This window comes from Mustela putorius, unplaced genomic scaffold (assembly GCF_011764305.1).
Source record: "Mustela putorius furo isolate JIRA1106 unplaced genomic scaffold, ASM1176430v1.1 tig00000179_pilon_pilon_pilon, whole genome shotgun sequence".
Classification (NCBI taxonomy): Eukaryota; Metazoa; Chordata; class Mammalia; order Carnivora; family Mustelidae; genus Mustela; species Mustela putorius.
Window position 1 is genome coordinate 15,154,454 of NW_025421305.1, and position 11,393 is coordinate 15,165,846.

Genomic DNA, 11,393 nt, shown 5'->3' on the forward strand with positions numbered 1-11,393 from the left:
TATAGAGTGGTTACACTGTTTTTCAGATTCAGTAAATATTTCAATTAGGGGAGTAAATATTTTTAGACTGGGAGTGTAGCTAACTCTTGCTTTGGGAGTGTGCTCCTTAGTGGAGTGGATCTTGGATGAGGGGTTTTACAAGGAGTGTGTAATGGATATCTGGGCTAGAAGTCTTAAGTCTTGACCCTGTCCAAAAAAGCAAAGGAAATTTCTAAAGTTTTTCTTGCAGCAATGCACTGAAACAGAGGAGGGGTGCAGTTAGGATGCTTGCCTTTCTTATCTGCTGGTGAATTTCAAAGGTATCAGGCTTCCTAGTGCTTCTGGCACCTGTTTGCAAGTGTCCCTTTTAAGGATTCAACAAAGTAGTAGAGAGCTCCACCTGACTCTTGTTATCTTCCATTTATTCAACACAGATAATGGGCGGTACCCGCAGAATGTTCTGATCTACTAATAATTGTGTTGTCCTTGATGGGTGTGCTACCCTGATAGATTGGGAATTTCTAGTTTATGGCATAAACTAGTTTATGGTTTTTGTCTCAGGCCTTGATAAAACTTAGCTAAAAACATATGAGTGAGTTTTTCTCCGCCAAAAATTCCATGCTGCTGGGCCAGGCACAGCCTACTCCGTTTACCGGCAAGACTGTGGTCGATGTAGGACTCCCATTCCTTCTGGTTGACCTACAAGACTCAAGACTCATGTATAACCTCCTCGCTCGTTGGCTGTGATCTTGTATCTAATCACTGTGGGACTGAGGAGTTCTGGGGGTGACAGTCCTTTCCGCGCCGTCCTTGCTCCCGCCCTCTCCCAGGGGACTTGTTTCTTCCTCATTCTTCTCCTGAGTGCCATCAGGAAGGGGCCCCCAAATGCCTGGCAGAGGGAGGAGATGCACAGAGGGAGGCCTGGTGCTTGTGTGAAGTGGGATGTCACTCAGCGCTCAGGGAGCGGTCATACCCTCAAGGCGAAGCTGTCCTCCTTTGCCCTGAGCCACAGTCTTGGATGCCAGACCCATACTCTGGGCCAGGAGTGTCTTTCCATCGCCCTCGGGCTGTGAAGCAAGAAGATTCCATGGGGTCCCCAGTGGGAGAGGAGCAGCGCTTCCAATAGGCAAGGGTGAGTCTCCCCAGTTTGCCCTCCCCAGGCCAGGGTTCTCCCAGGCCCATCCCCGAAACGGAAAACCTACTCTCACTCTTCAAGGGTCTGTCCTTCCAGCCCTACCCGCTCCGCTGGGCCACGGGAACCTGGAAACGGTGGCGTCTGGCTTCCCATGCCAGCATCCATTCGGCCCCCAACTTTTGCCCACATGACCCACAGAGGAGACTCAAGAGAGCTATGCAGAGAAACTAGAACAGGCTTTAATTAATGAGATGAACACTATAAAGGTTCTGAGAGGAACGTGGGGAGAGGGGAGGGGAAATCTGTGGGCAGCGGCAGGAGTCCCAGGAGCTGTGGGACGGGAGGCCAAAGGGACCCGATCTCCGTGTACTGCCCCAAGGCCCATGGCCCCTGGGATCACAGACGAGGCTTCAGGCCCCCACCTTCCTTAAAAATGGTAGGTCAGGGATTGGGAAGTTTTCCCAATATTGGAAAGAAGGCTGAGAGTCCGGTCTTGCTCCAGTACCAGGCTTGATTTGTGTCTCCCGTTCCACACTAGTCTTGCACCGGTGTCACATGGAAGTACACCACTAGATACGTCCCCAGGTAGTTATTGGCTCAGCCGAGCCTCTCCCTTTGGGGCCTTAGGAGGTGGGCTGTGATGGGGGAGAAGATGGTTTCTTGCACGGTGCAGCTCTTTTACGTCCTCATAGGTGCGGGGCACGGGATGATGGGATCTTGGTGGCAAGGCTGGTTGGGCCGGGCTGACCACAAAGCCAGAGGTGCTAGGCGGAGAGGCCAGGACGCCCCCGTCCCCGCGGGCAGCCTTGCTGGAAGTGCCGCCAGCCGATCTGGACCGCTCCTTGGTCCGGTGCCTGGGGATGTGACGAGAGGGAGGAGCACTCGGGGCTCCCGACACAGGCTGGTTCGTTGTGCTGGCTCCCGTGGTCCCCGACAGGGTGCTCTGGCGTGGGCGGCCCCCTGTGTTCGGGCCCAGGCTTGCGCTGGAGCCCTGCGGGCCACCTGGGGCCCTGCTCGTTGATGCTGAGATGCAGAGTGCCCCAAATCTGGAGCACAGATCGGCAACATCATCTCCTTTCCCCAAAACTGGGGGTGCGGCCGAAAGCCCCATGCTGATGGGGGCCGGCATTGTGGTGTCAGTTGAGAGGCCGGGGTGCTGGCTGTTGGGCCCAGCATGGGACACAGAGCAGGGCATTTGGGGGGCCGCTGTCAAGGCAGGGCCAGCGGCAGTGGCCTGGGATGTGCAGGAAGATGGCTTCTTGCCCGGCGAAGCTCTTTGGCACCTAGTCAATCTCTGGGCAGGGGATGAGGGGGTCTTTGTGGCAAGGCTGGTGTTGGCCGTGCTGACCACAAAGGCGGTGGTGCTAGGAGGAGAGGCCAGGATGCCCCCATCCCCGTGGGCAGCCTTGCTGGAAGTGCCGCCGTCCGATCTGGACCTCTCCTTGGTCTGGTGCCTGGGGATGTGACGAGATGGAGGAGCACTCGGGGCTCCCGACACAGGCTGGTTCATTGTGCTGGCTCCCGTGGTCCCCAACATGGTGCTCTGGCGTGGGCGGCCCCCTGTGTTCGGGCCCAGGCTTGCCCTGGAGCCCTGCGGGCCACCTGGGGCCCTGCTCGTTGATGCTGAGATGCAGAGTGCCCCAAATCTGGAGCACAGATCGGCAACATCATCTCCTCTCCCCAAAACTGGGGGTGCTGCCAAAAGCCCCATGCTGATGGGGGCCGGCATTGTGGTCCCAATTGGGGGGCCGGGGTGCTGGCTGTTGGGCCCAGCATGGGACACAGTGCCAAGTACCTGGGCGGCAACTGCCAAGCCAGGGGCAGCTGCAGTGGGCTGTGAAGATGGATTATTACAGGTTGCAGCTCTTTTGCACTTAATCAGTCGCAGGGCAGGGGATGAGGGGGTCTTGGTGGCAAGTCTGCTCTGGGCCTTGCTGACCAGGGACGTGGGGCCACTAGGAGGAAAGGCCAGGATGCTCCCGTCCCTGCAGGCGGCCTTGCTGGAAGTGCTGTAGCCGTCTGATCTGGACCTCTTCCGGCTCAGGTTCCTGGGGATGTGACTGAAGGGAGGGAAACTCGGGGCTCCCGACACAGGCTGGTTCATCGTGCTGGCTCCAGCGGTCCCCGACAAGGTGCTCTGGCGTGGGCGGCCCCCTGTGTTTGGGCCCAGACTTGCCCTGGAGCCCTGCGGGCCATTTGGGGCCCTGCTTGTTGCTGCTGTGATGCTGAGAGCCCCTAATCTGGAGCACAGGCCTGCAACATTATCTCCTCTCCCCAAAACTGTGGGTGCTGCCGAAAGCCCCATGCTGATGGGGGCCGGCACTGTGGTGCCATTTCGGGGGCTGGGGTATTGGCTGTTGGGCCCAGCATGGGACACAGCGCTGGGCAACTGGGGGGCCGCTGTCAAGCCAGGGGCAGCAGCTGCGCCAGGGGCGAGGACAGCAGAGGAGGTAACCGAGCCTGGCTGGGCACTGGCACGGGTCCCCCGGGAGGCAGATGCGGGTAAGGGAACCACATAACCTACCTGGGTGCCACTGCCCAAGGACAGCTGGACTACTGCCGTGCTCAGGGCCTGGAGTGGGTCTGGAGCCTGAGCTGCCGGCTGTCCATGCGCGGGAGAGATTTGAAGGGTGCTGGCTCCGGGCCACTGCCCACCAACAGCCCCGAGTGGGGCCTGGGCAGTGGATCCCGGGTTGCCCCTACCTCCAGGCAGTGCAGGCAGCCCTGGGGAGACTGTGACTGAGGCTGTGATGTCCCCGGACGGCATCGAGGGGGCCTGGGTAGATGCAACGTTGCTCCCACTGCAGCCAGGGTGAGACCCCAAGGGGAGAGGCTGGGAAGAACTGGAGCAGTCCCTGGAGGTGACCTGGGAGTCAGAGGCTGGCAGCGGAGCAGCCACTGCAGCAGGCAGGGCCAAGGCACTGGATGGGCTAGCTGGGCCACAGCTGCAGGTGGCCTCTGTGTCCCCTCGAAGAGCATCTTGGATGCGCTGGAGAGCAGCTTTCTTTTCCCGGTCCAGGTCCTCAACAGTCACTCGAAACCCCGGCTCAGGGGGTGATGGCAGCCTCAGAGGCTCCCCTCGCCTGTGTGGCAGCAGAGGAAACTTGCGTTTTCGGGGCCTGGAACAGTCAGCTGGGGATGAATAGGTCCTCTGCGCTGATACAGTGAGGCCATCTAGATCCTGCTCTTCCTCCTGGCTGCTCGTCAGGTCCCCAGTGGGCAGGTCACCCCCACTGTGTCTTAGTCAGTCTCTTCCTCATCTGCATAGCAGTTTGGTGGGACCCTGTACCTGCTTGCACAAGTGGGTGGCATCTACCGTTCCCTGTGTCCAGGGCTGGCCTAGTACCAGAGCTTTCATCTGCTCATGGCCCAACCCACACCAGGGGCACACAGAGACTTCTAGCAATGAGAGCTCCTGAGGCCACAGACATGCTTCCGGGGGCTCAAGAGGCTGAAAACTTGGCCTGGGAAGAGACTTTCTTTCCCTGGCGGTTTAGCAGCTGAAAACGGTTCCCCCCAGGCCAGGAGCCAGCTGTGTTCTTGGATAGTCTGTGACCATGGAGTTGAACATGCTTTCCAATTGTTCAGTAACGGGAGTCCCAACATAACCTGGCTCACATATTTTTATATGTGGATATAGATTTTTATCTATCCGTAGAAAAAATGACAAAATTCTTTGTTTTTAGAGGTTATTTCTCATAGCTGAATTCATCTCTACACCGTGGGGGGGTGGGCGGACTCAAACTCACAACCCTGAGACCAAGCATCACACACTCCACCGAATGAGCCACCCAGGCAGCTCGTCTTTTTAGAGGTTATTTCTAAAATTCTGCCTTAAAATTTTTTAAAGATTTTATTTACATATTTGTCAGAGAGAGATGGAGAGCATAGGGGGAGGGGTTGCAGCAGAGAGGGAAGCAGACTCCCCTTTGAGCAGGGAAACCAATGCGGGCCTCCATTCCAGGACCCCGGTATCATGACCTGAGGAAAGGCAGATGCTTAACACACATAGACAGTCAGGGGTCCCGAAAATTCTGCCTTGAATTATCAATTTATTTATTTCTTATTAATTGCATTAATTATGAATTATTATTTATTATTTTTCCTTTATTAATTTTATTTTAAAATTAATTTATTTTATTATTTTATTTATTATTATCATTATTATTTAGTATTTATTTCATTTTATTATTTATTATTTAAGGACAAGCTTAGGGAGCCTGTGACACTCACCCAGGCTCCCTGTGAGCCTGCTGCTGTCTGGGACTATAAATAGGAACATTTGCTGATAGAACTGTAGGCCAAGCCAAAAATGGCCCTCTGGACATGTATCTAGGGACCTAAAGAATCAGAATTAAAGATTGGCCACTGACTAACTAAACCTACATTCCCAGAGCTAAAAGCAGATCCCTCTGAAAATAGAGAATTCCAACAATAAAGTGAAAAAGAACAGCAAGAAAGTCAAATGACTCAAACATCAATATCAAAAAGCAAAGGCATGTCATGACTGAAACAAAGCAGAAGGCCCTTGAAAGTAGTCACTCTAAGATGGAAAAACTGATGTGACCAAAATAATTCAGAGAGGAAATGGGGTTTAAATACAGAATAAAAATAGGTCTCAATGATTCTAAAGACACACGTCCATTTTAAAAACTGCAGGGCCCCCCTTTCCAGCTGTCCACCCAGAAACTGGGAAGCACACACAGGTACTGCAGTGATGGGGGAGGCCCACTCGCTTGGGTGCCTGGGACCCAGGAAGCCCCACAGATTCTAGAAGGGGACCTTGGCCCTGACATCCCCAGGGCACAGAGCCACAGGGCACCAGGGCCCTTGCTGGTCTGAGCTCACTGTGTTTTCTGTAGCTGAGAGTGTCTACAAATGTCCCCCAGGAAAGACTTCACCTAGGCATTTGGTAGGGCAGACTTCAAGGGACTGGTCCCCTGGACAGTGATGTGATGTGCAGGAAAGGGGAGACTCTAGGCTTCGGGATGAACAGGCTCAGTCCCACCCCTGAGCCCCGTGAGCAGCAGTGGCCCTGATGACACAGGGTGGGAACGGTCACCCTGCCCCTGCCTCCCTCCCCCGCCACACACAAAGACTCATCCTGAGACCAACACAGCCAAAATGCACAGTTCATGGAGCTCCCCCCTCCTTATGGGAATCCTCTCCTTTCTAATACCTGAGCCAAACCTGAAGGTGCTTAAAATAAAAGGGAGTATGCTATGGTAATGAAAACGTGTCATTTCTCTCTCTCTCTTTTTTTTTTTTTAAGATTTTATTTATTTATTTGACAGAGATCACAAGTAGGCAGAAAGGCAGGCAGAGATAGAGAGAGAGAGAGAGGGAAGCAGGCTTCCTGCGGAGCAGGGAGCCCAATGCGGGGCTCGATCCCAGGACCCTGAGATCATGACCCGAGCCGAAGGCAGCAGCCCAAACCACTGAGCCACCCAGGCGCCCCGTGTCATTTCTCTCTAGTGTATTCCAACATGAAAGCTTGCCAAAACACGAGCTTTTATTTTTTTTGAAGGATTTATTTATTTATCTATTTATCTATTTATTTATTTGTAGAGAGAGCCTCTGTGTAAGAGAGGAAGGGCGGGGAAGAGGGAGAGATGCAGACTTCCTGTGAGCAGAGAGCCTAAACTGGGCTCCATCCCAGGACCCTGAGATCATGACAGGAGGTCAAGGCAGATGCTAGTGTGCCTTGCACGGGAAGAATCGCCACCGTCCATGTTGACAGGAGCCAGGAGGCCTGGCCCCGGTGGGCACCCCACATGCTTCTCCCCCCTCGCTCCCCGGCAGAAGTTTCCCCTGGCCATCCTGTGGGGCTGGGAGTGCTACTGTGCTTATCCCCACGCCTCAGTTCAGCCTCTGGGATGCCGTGGATAGTACGCTATGTGGCCAGGAACCCAAGGCACAGAGGCTGGCTGGATACTGCGAGGTCTACCAGAATCCCGTGCAGGGTGAGCTCGGCTGCTGGGCATGAGGTGTGAGGGGCCTTCCCTGCCATGTCTGCCGTGTGTGCTCTCTGGGCATTTGGAGAGACCAGTGCGGCTGCATGCATCCTGGGGTAGAGAGGGGAGGCCACCACTGTCCCTGGAAGCTGGACACGGGACACACCTGACCTTTCCCTGGGTCTTGGGATGGAGGTACTTTGAGGAACAGCAGAAGAGCCATGAAGCAGGGCCCCACCACCCTCCAGCAGAATCTGGAATGCTCTGTGCTGTGCGGGGAGCCAGGGCTCCCTGCCCGGGCTGTGGGAGGCCTCATCATCCCCGGATCTCTCTCTGGGCACAAGTCTGGGTGGCCGCCCCTCCCCCCCGGAACTACCTCGGTTTCCCCATCGATGAAGCAGGAGACAGGGGGCGGTGGGTCCGGGTGGGGCGGTCGGTGGTCAGCCTCTGGCCTTTCAGACACTCGCTGTACAGACCGGCGGTTTCTGCCCACCAAGGCCAAGGTGTTTGTGGCTCTGCTGAGCTTCCCAGGAGCCAGGAACATGTGGGCGCGGCACCTCATTGAGCACGTCACCTGCTTTTACACAGGGAGTTACAGCTTCGATGGGACCCTGTACAACAAGGGTGAGTGAAGGCCACAGGGCCTGGAGTCCTGGGGGCCATGGAACCAGCACTGCAAACACATTCCCAGCCCTGCGGCTGGCCTGGGACTCGGGACATCCATCCTGGCAGCTTACGCTCCCAGGCTATGACCACTTTCCGAATTTCCCTTTGTTGGCAGAACCCGCAGTAATTCTGTGAGACATCACCGGCTCGTTTTTCTGATTTTCTGGGAGGCCAGAAGGAGCTCCTCAAAGCGCTGTTTTTTTGAAGATGGGTGCAAAGGGCCCTGGAGTTGTGTGGCCCTTAGTCTCTCCCTGCGGAAGTGAGAGGCCTCCCTGTGCTGAGTAGGACCGAGAACCCCAGCCAAGTGAAGGGCTGTCAGTCCACCGTCATGTGTCACCCCCGTTGCATCCAGATTCCTGACCGGACTATGGTTTAGGAAGAGAAGCCCAGGTCCATAGCATCCTGACCTTGGCGGGGGGCTCTGGTCTGGTGGGAGAAGCCAAAAAAGCTGGTCGCTCATCCTTATGCTCTGAGTGTTACCGGCACCCCCAGGGGGGTGGCCAGATGACCTGTTCCAGAGTCCTGCCTGCTGTGGCCTGGCGCCCGTGGAGTCCCATGGCACGGGCTGCTGGCCACCGGCTTGTCTAGAGGACCGTAGCCATCTGCACAGCTGGTGGTCTTGCTCTGCAAGTGGCTGGCGTGGCCACGTGTGATGGCCCTGGGGGTTCCCCCTGTGAGGCTTATGGGACTGGTGTGGGGTGGCCGCTGGCCTCTGCACCGACCCCCCAGTGACATGCATGGGCACCCGGTCTGTCCTGGGTGATTGTGGCCCATGGGACACACGGAGCAGCTGCTGTGGGGACAGGCCGCCGCACACAGAAGACACTGCAGGTCTTGGGGTGCTGGGGACCCAATCCCGATCCTGATCCCGTGTTTACAGCCCGTGGTCTGGCTCCTCTTTCCCTCGTCCCCAGTGCTGGGCAGTAGGAGCCCCGGCGAAGGCTGACAGTTGTTAGGCCTGGGGCAGAGATCTGTTTGAACTAGGGGTTCCAGGAGGCAAACCGGACTCAGAGGCCTTGTTTCCTAGCATCAAAGAACCTGGCCCTGCCTGCTGCACCTTTGCATGCCCCCCTCCCCCACTCATGAAGCAGATGGTGTTGGGGCTCGTCGCTGTCCCCAAGAGCCCAGGAGACATGCATGTTTGTTTATGGAGCATGGGTCCCCGGCTGGCGGACCCTGGGTCTGTCAGGATATAGCTGCAGTCTAGGTTCTAGTGCACCCCTCTGGGGGTCCTTCTGTGACATCTGGCTGCACCCCCTGATCAGCCCCCTACTCCTAGTTCCTGGGAGGTGCCCCTCCATCCCCAGCATAAAGGCCACCGCTGAACGAGCCCACAGCGTCTTGCTGACCCATGTGTGACTCTGTTATGGGTGGGGAGGGCTGGGACCCCACCACAGGACCCCAGGGCCCACTGCTTGGGGGGGGGGGCTGGAAGCCTGGCCTCACAGGGACAGCTGCTCCAGGGGCCCAGAACCCCGTGCTGCCCTGCGATCCTGGCAGGTGTCCTGCCCACTCTGGCCACGCCTGAGGCCATGACTTCCTCTTGGGTTGTTGGCGATGCTTGCAGGAAATCGCCTTGCAGATGCCCAGAGGCATGCGCCTGCAGGGTCTGGACTTGTGGGGTCTCCTGGAGGTACGCTCAGCTCTGCCTGCTGCCACGGCAGGGTCCATCACCATCCTCAGCGGCCCCACGTCTCCCCCGCAGGGTTAAAAGGCAAGAAGGACCACTGGCAGCCGGCGCACCATCTGCGAGAAGACCCACGAGAGCGGCCACAGGGAGATTGAGAGGTTCGACTCGGCCATCCTACTGATCCAGTACCCATACAGCTCCCTGGTGGCCGAGTTCAACCGCAAGTGTACCAGGCACCTGGGCTACGCGGCCGACCGAAACTGGAAGAGCAAAGGTGGGCAGAGGGAGGTCGGGGAGGCCGGGCAGTTCTTCTCCTGTGCAAAGACACCCGTTCCCGGCCCTGCCCGGGCTCGGCCGCTGCCCCCCTGCAGTGTGGCTGAGACACGGGTCCAGGTGGCGAGTGTTGGGACACTGAGCAGTCAGAAGGCAGCAGGTGTGGGGCCGTCAGGTGGGCAGGACCGTCGCCACAGACCCTGTCCGGGCAGATGCTCCTATCACCTCCAGCCCACCTTGCCCCTTGCTGGCACCCCAGGCGCAGGAGGCTGAGCTCTGGTCCCTCCTCGGCTCCCAGGGGCCTCAGTTTACCCAGTCGAGACACCAAGGCAGTCCCTGTCTGAGCGTGGTTGTGAAGACCAGGGAAAGCGAAGGGTCCTCACACCATCCGAGGTGGCAGGATGGTCACAGCTGTATTTGTGGATATTGACACCGTCCCAGCAAGACAAAAGCCCCAGCACGTCTGTATTTGCTTGGATAAGCTCTCATGGATAGATCCTCCCCAAACGTTGCGGGCTGCCCATCAGCGTCATGGGGTGGACTGGCCACCCCCACGGGACATGGTGGTCATCAGGCAGGGACCTCACTTACTTAGCTTCACAGGAAGACCCCGGCAGGTGCTCAGGCCCGCACCCCTTCTCCCGGTGCCCCTGCTTGTCCCCATCACCCAGGGCAAGGTGAGCATGGATCAGGATCACCCCATCTCCCACTCGAGAAGAACACCGCTGTGCCGTGTGGGCCACGTGGCTCTCCCTGCCCTGGCGTGGGCCCCGCAGGCAGTGCGCTCACCGTCCATGAGAGAGGGAACCAGTTCTCTCCACACATGCTACATCTGTCCTTGTGTGGGGCTGCACGGCCACTGAGGCAGACATGGCCCAGTGACCCAGGCTGGCCCCGAGGTGCTGCTCTTACTGCCCGCCGGTCATCAGGAGGGCCTGGTCCCAGAGGCTACCTGCCCTGGTAGCCCGCCTCCCCCGCTCCCCGCCTGAGCGCCCAGGAGGCGGGGCCGACCTGTGAGTCTCTCCCCGCAGATTGGCCAGACTTCGTGTGCATCTACCACATGCTGGACTGGCTGCAGGTCAGCAAGCAGCTGCTGGTGGTGCACTAGGAGGAGCTGCTCACGCTCGGGAGATGGTGGCCTTCCTCAACGTGTCCCCGTGTGAGGAGTGTCTGCAGTGCATGGAGAACAACAAAGAGGGCAGCTTCTGACGGTGTGGCCGGCGCCCGCACGACCCTGAGCTCTTCACCCCTGAGATGAGGGCTCTAATCCACGGCTACATCTGGACGGTAGACACGGTGCTGCATGACCACAGCGGGGCCAGGCCGCCTGCGCCGCCCTGACACTACTCCAGGGGGCTGGCAGCCAGAGCCGCCACAGGAACCCCGTGCTCACAGACCCACTGCACGCACCGCTGCTCGTGGGGACCCGCTCGGACTTGGCGATGCCGGCCCCGGCATGTGCGCTGGGCTCTCCTGCTTCCCACTGCAGGCTTCCTGGCCGGGATCCTTGCCCCCTGGTGTGGGGCTGGGCAGACGTCAGTGCTGTGGACAGCAAGTACCGCAGCGTGGATGTGAGCTCATGTGACCCTAAACGGCACATATGACGCCCTGTGAACATCTGTGGTATGGCCACCAGGCTCCCGGGTTCACAGCCCTGCATCTCCCTTCTCTGTAGACCGGATGGCAGTGCAGAGTGGAGCCTCACCCAACCCCATGCACACTGACCTCAGGACCTGCCACAGCTCTGTGCACCCCC

General features: G+C 57.8%; 1 pseudogene; it reads left to right on the top strand.

The window, feature by feature from the left end:
- Positions 1-2,888: 2,888 nt before the first annotated feature.
- On the top strand, positions 2,889-10,978 carry LOC106004595 (annotated as a pseudogene).
- Positions 10,979-11,393: the final 415 nt, after the last annotated feature.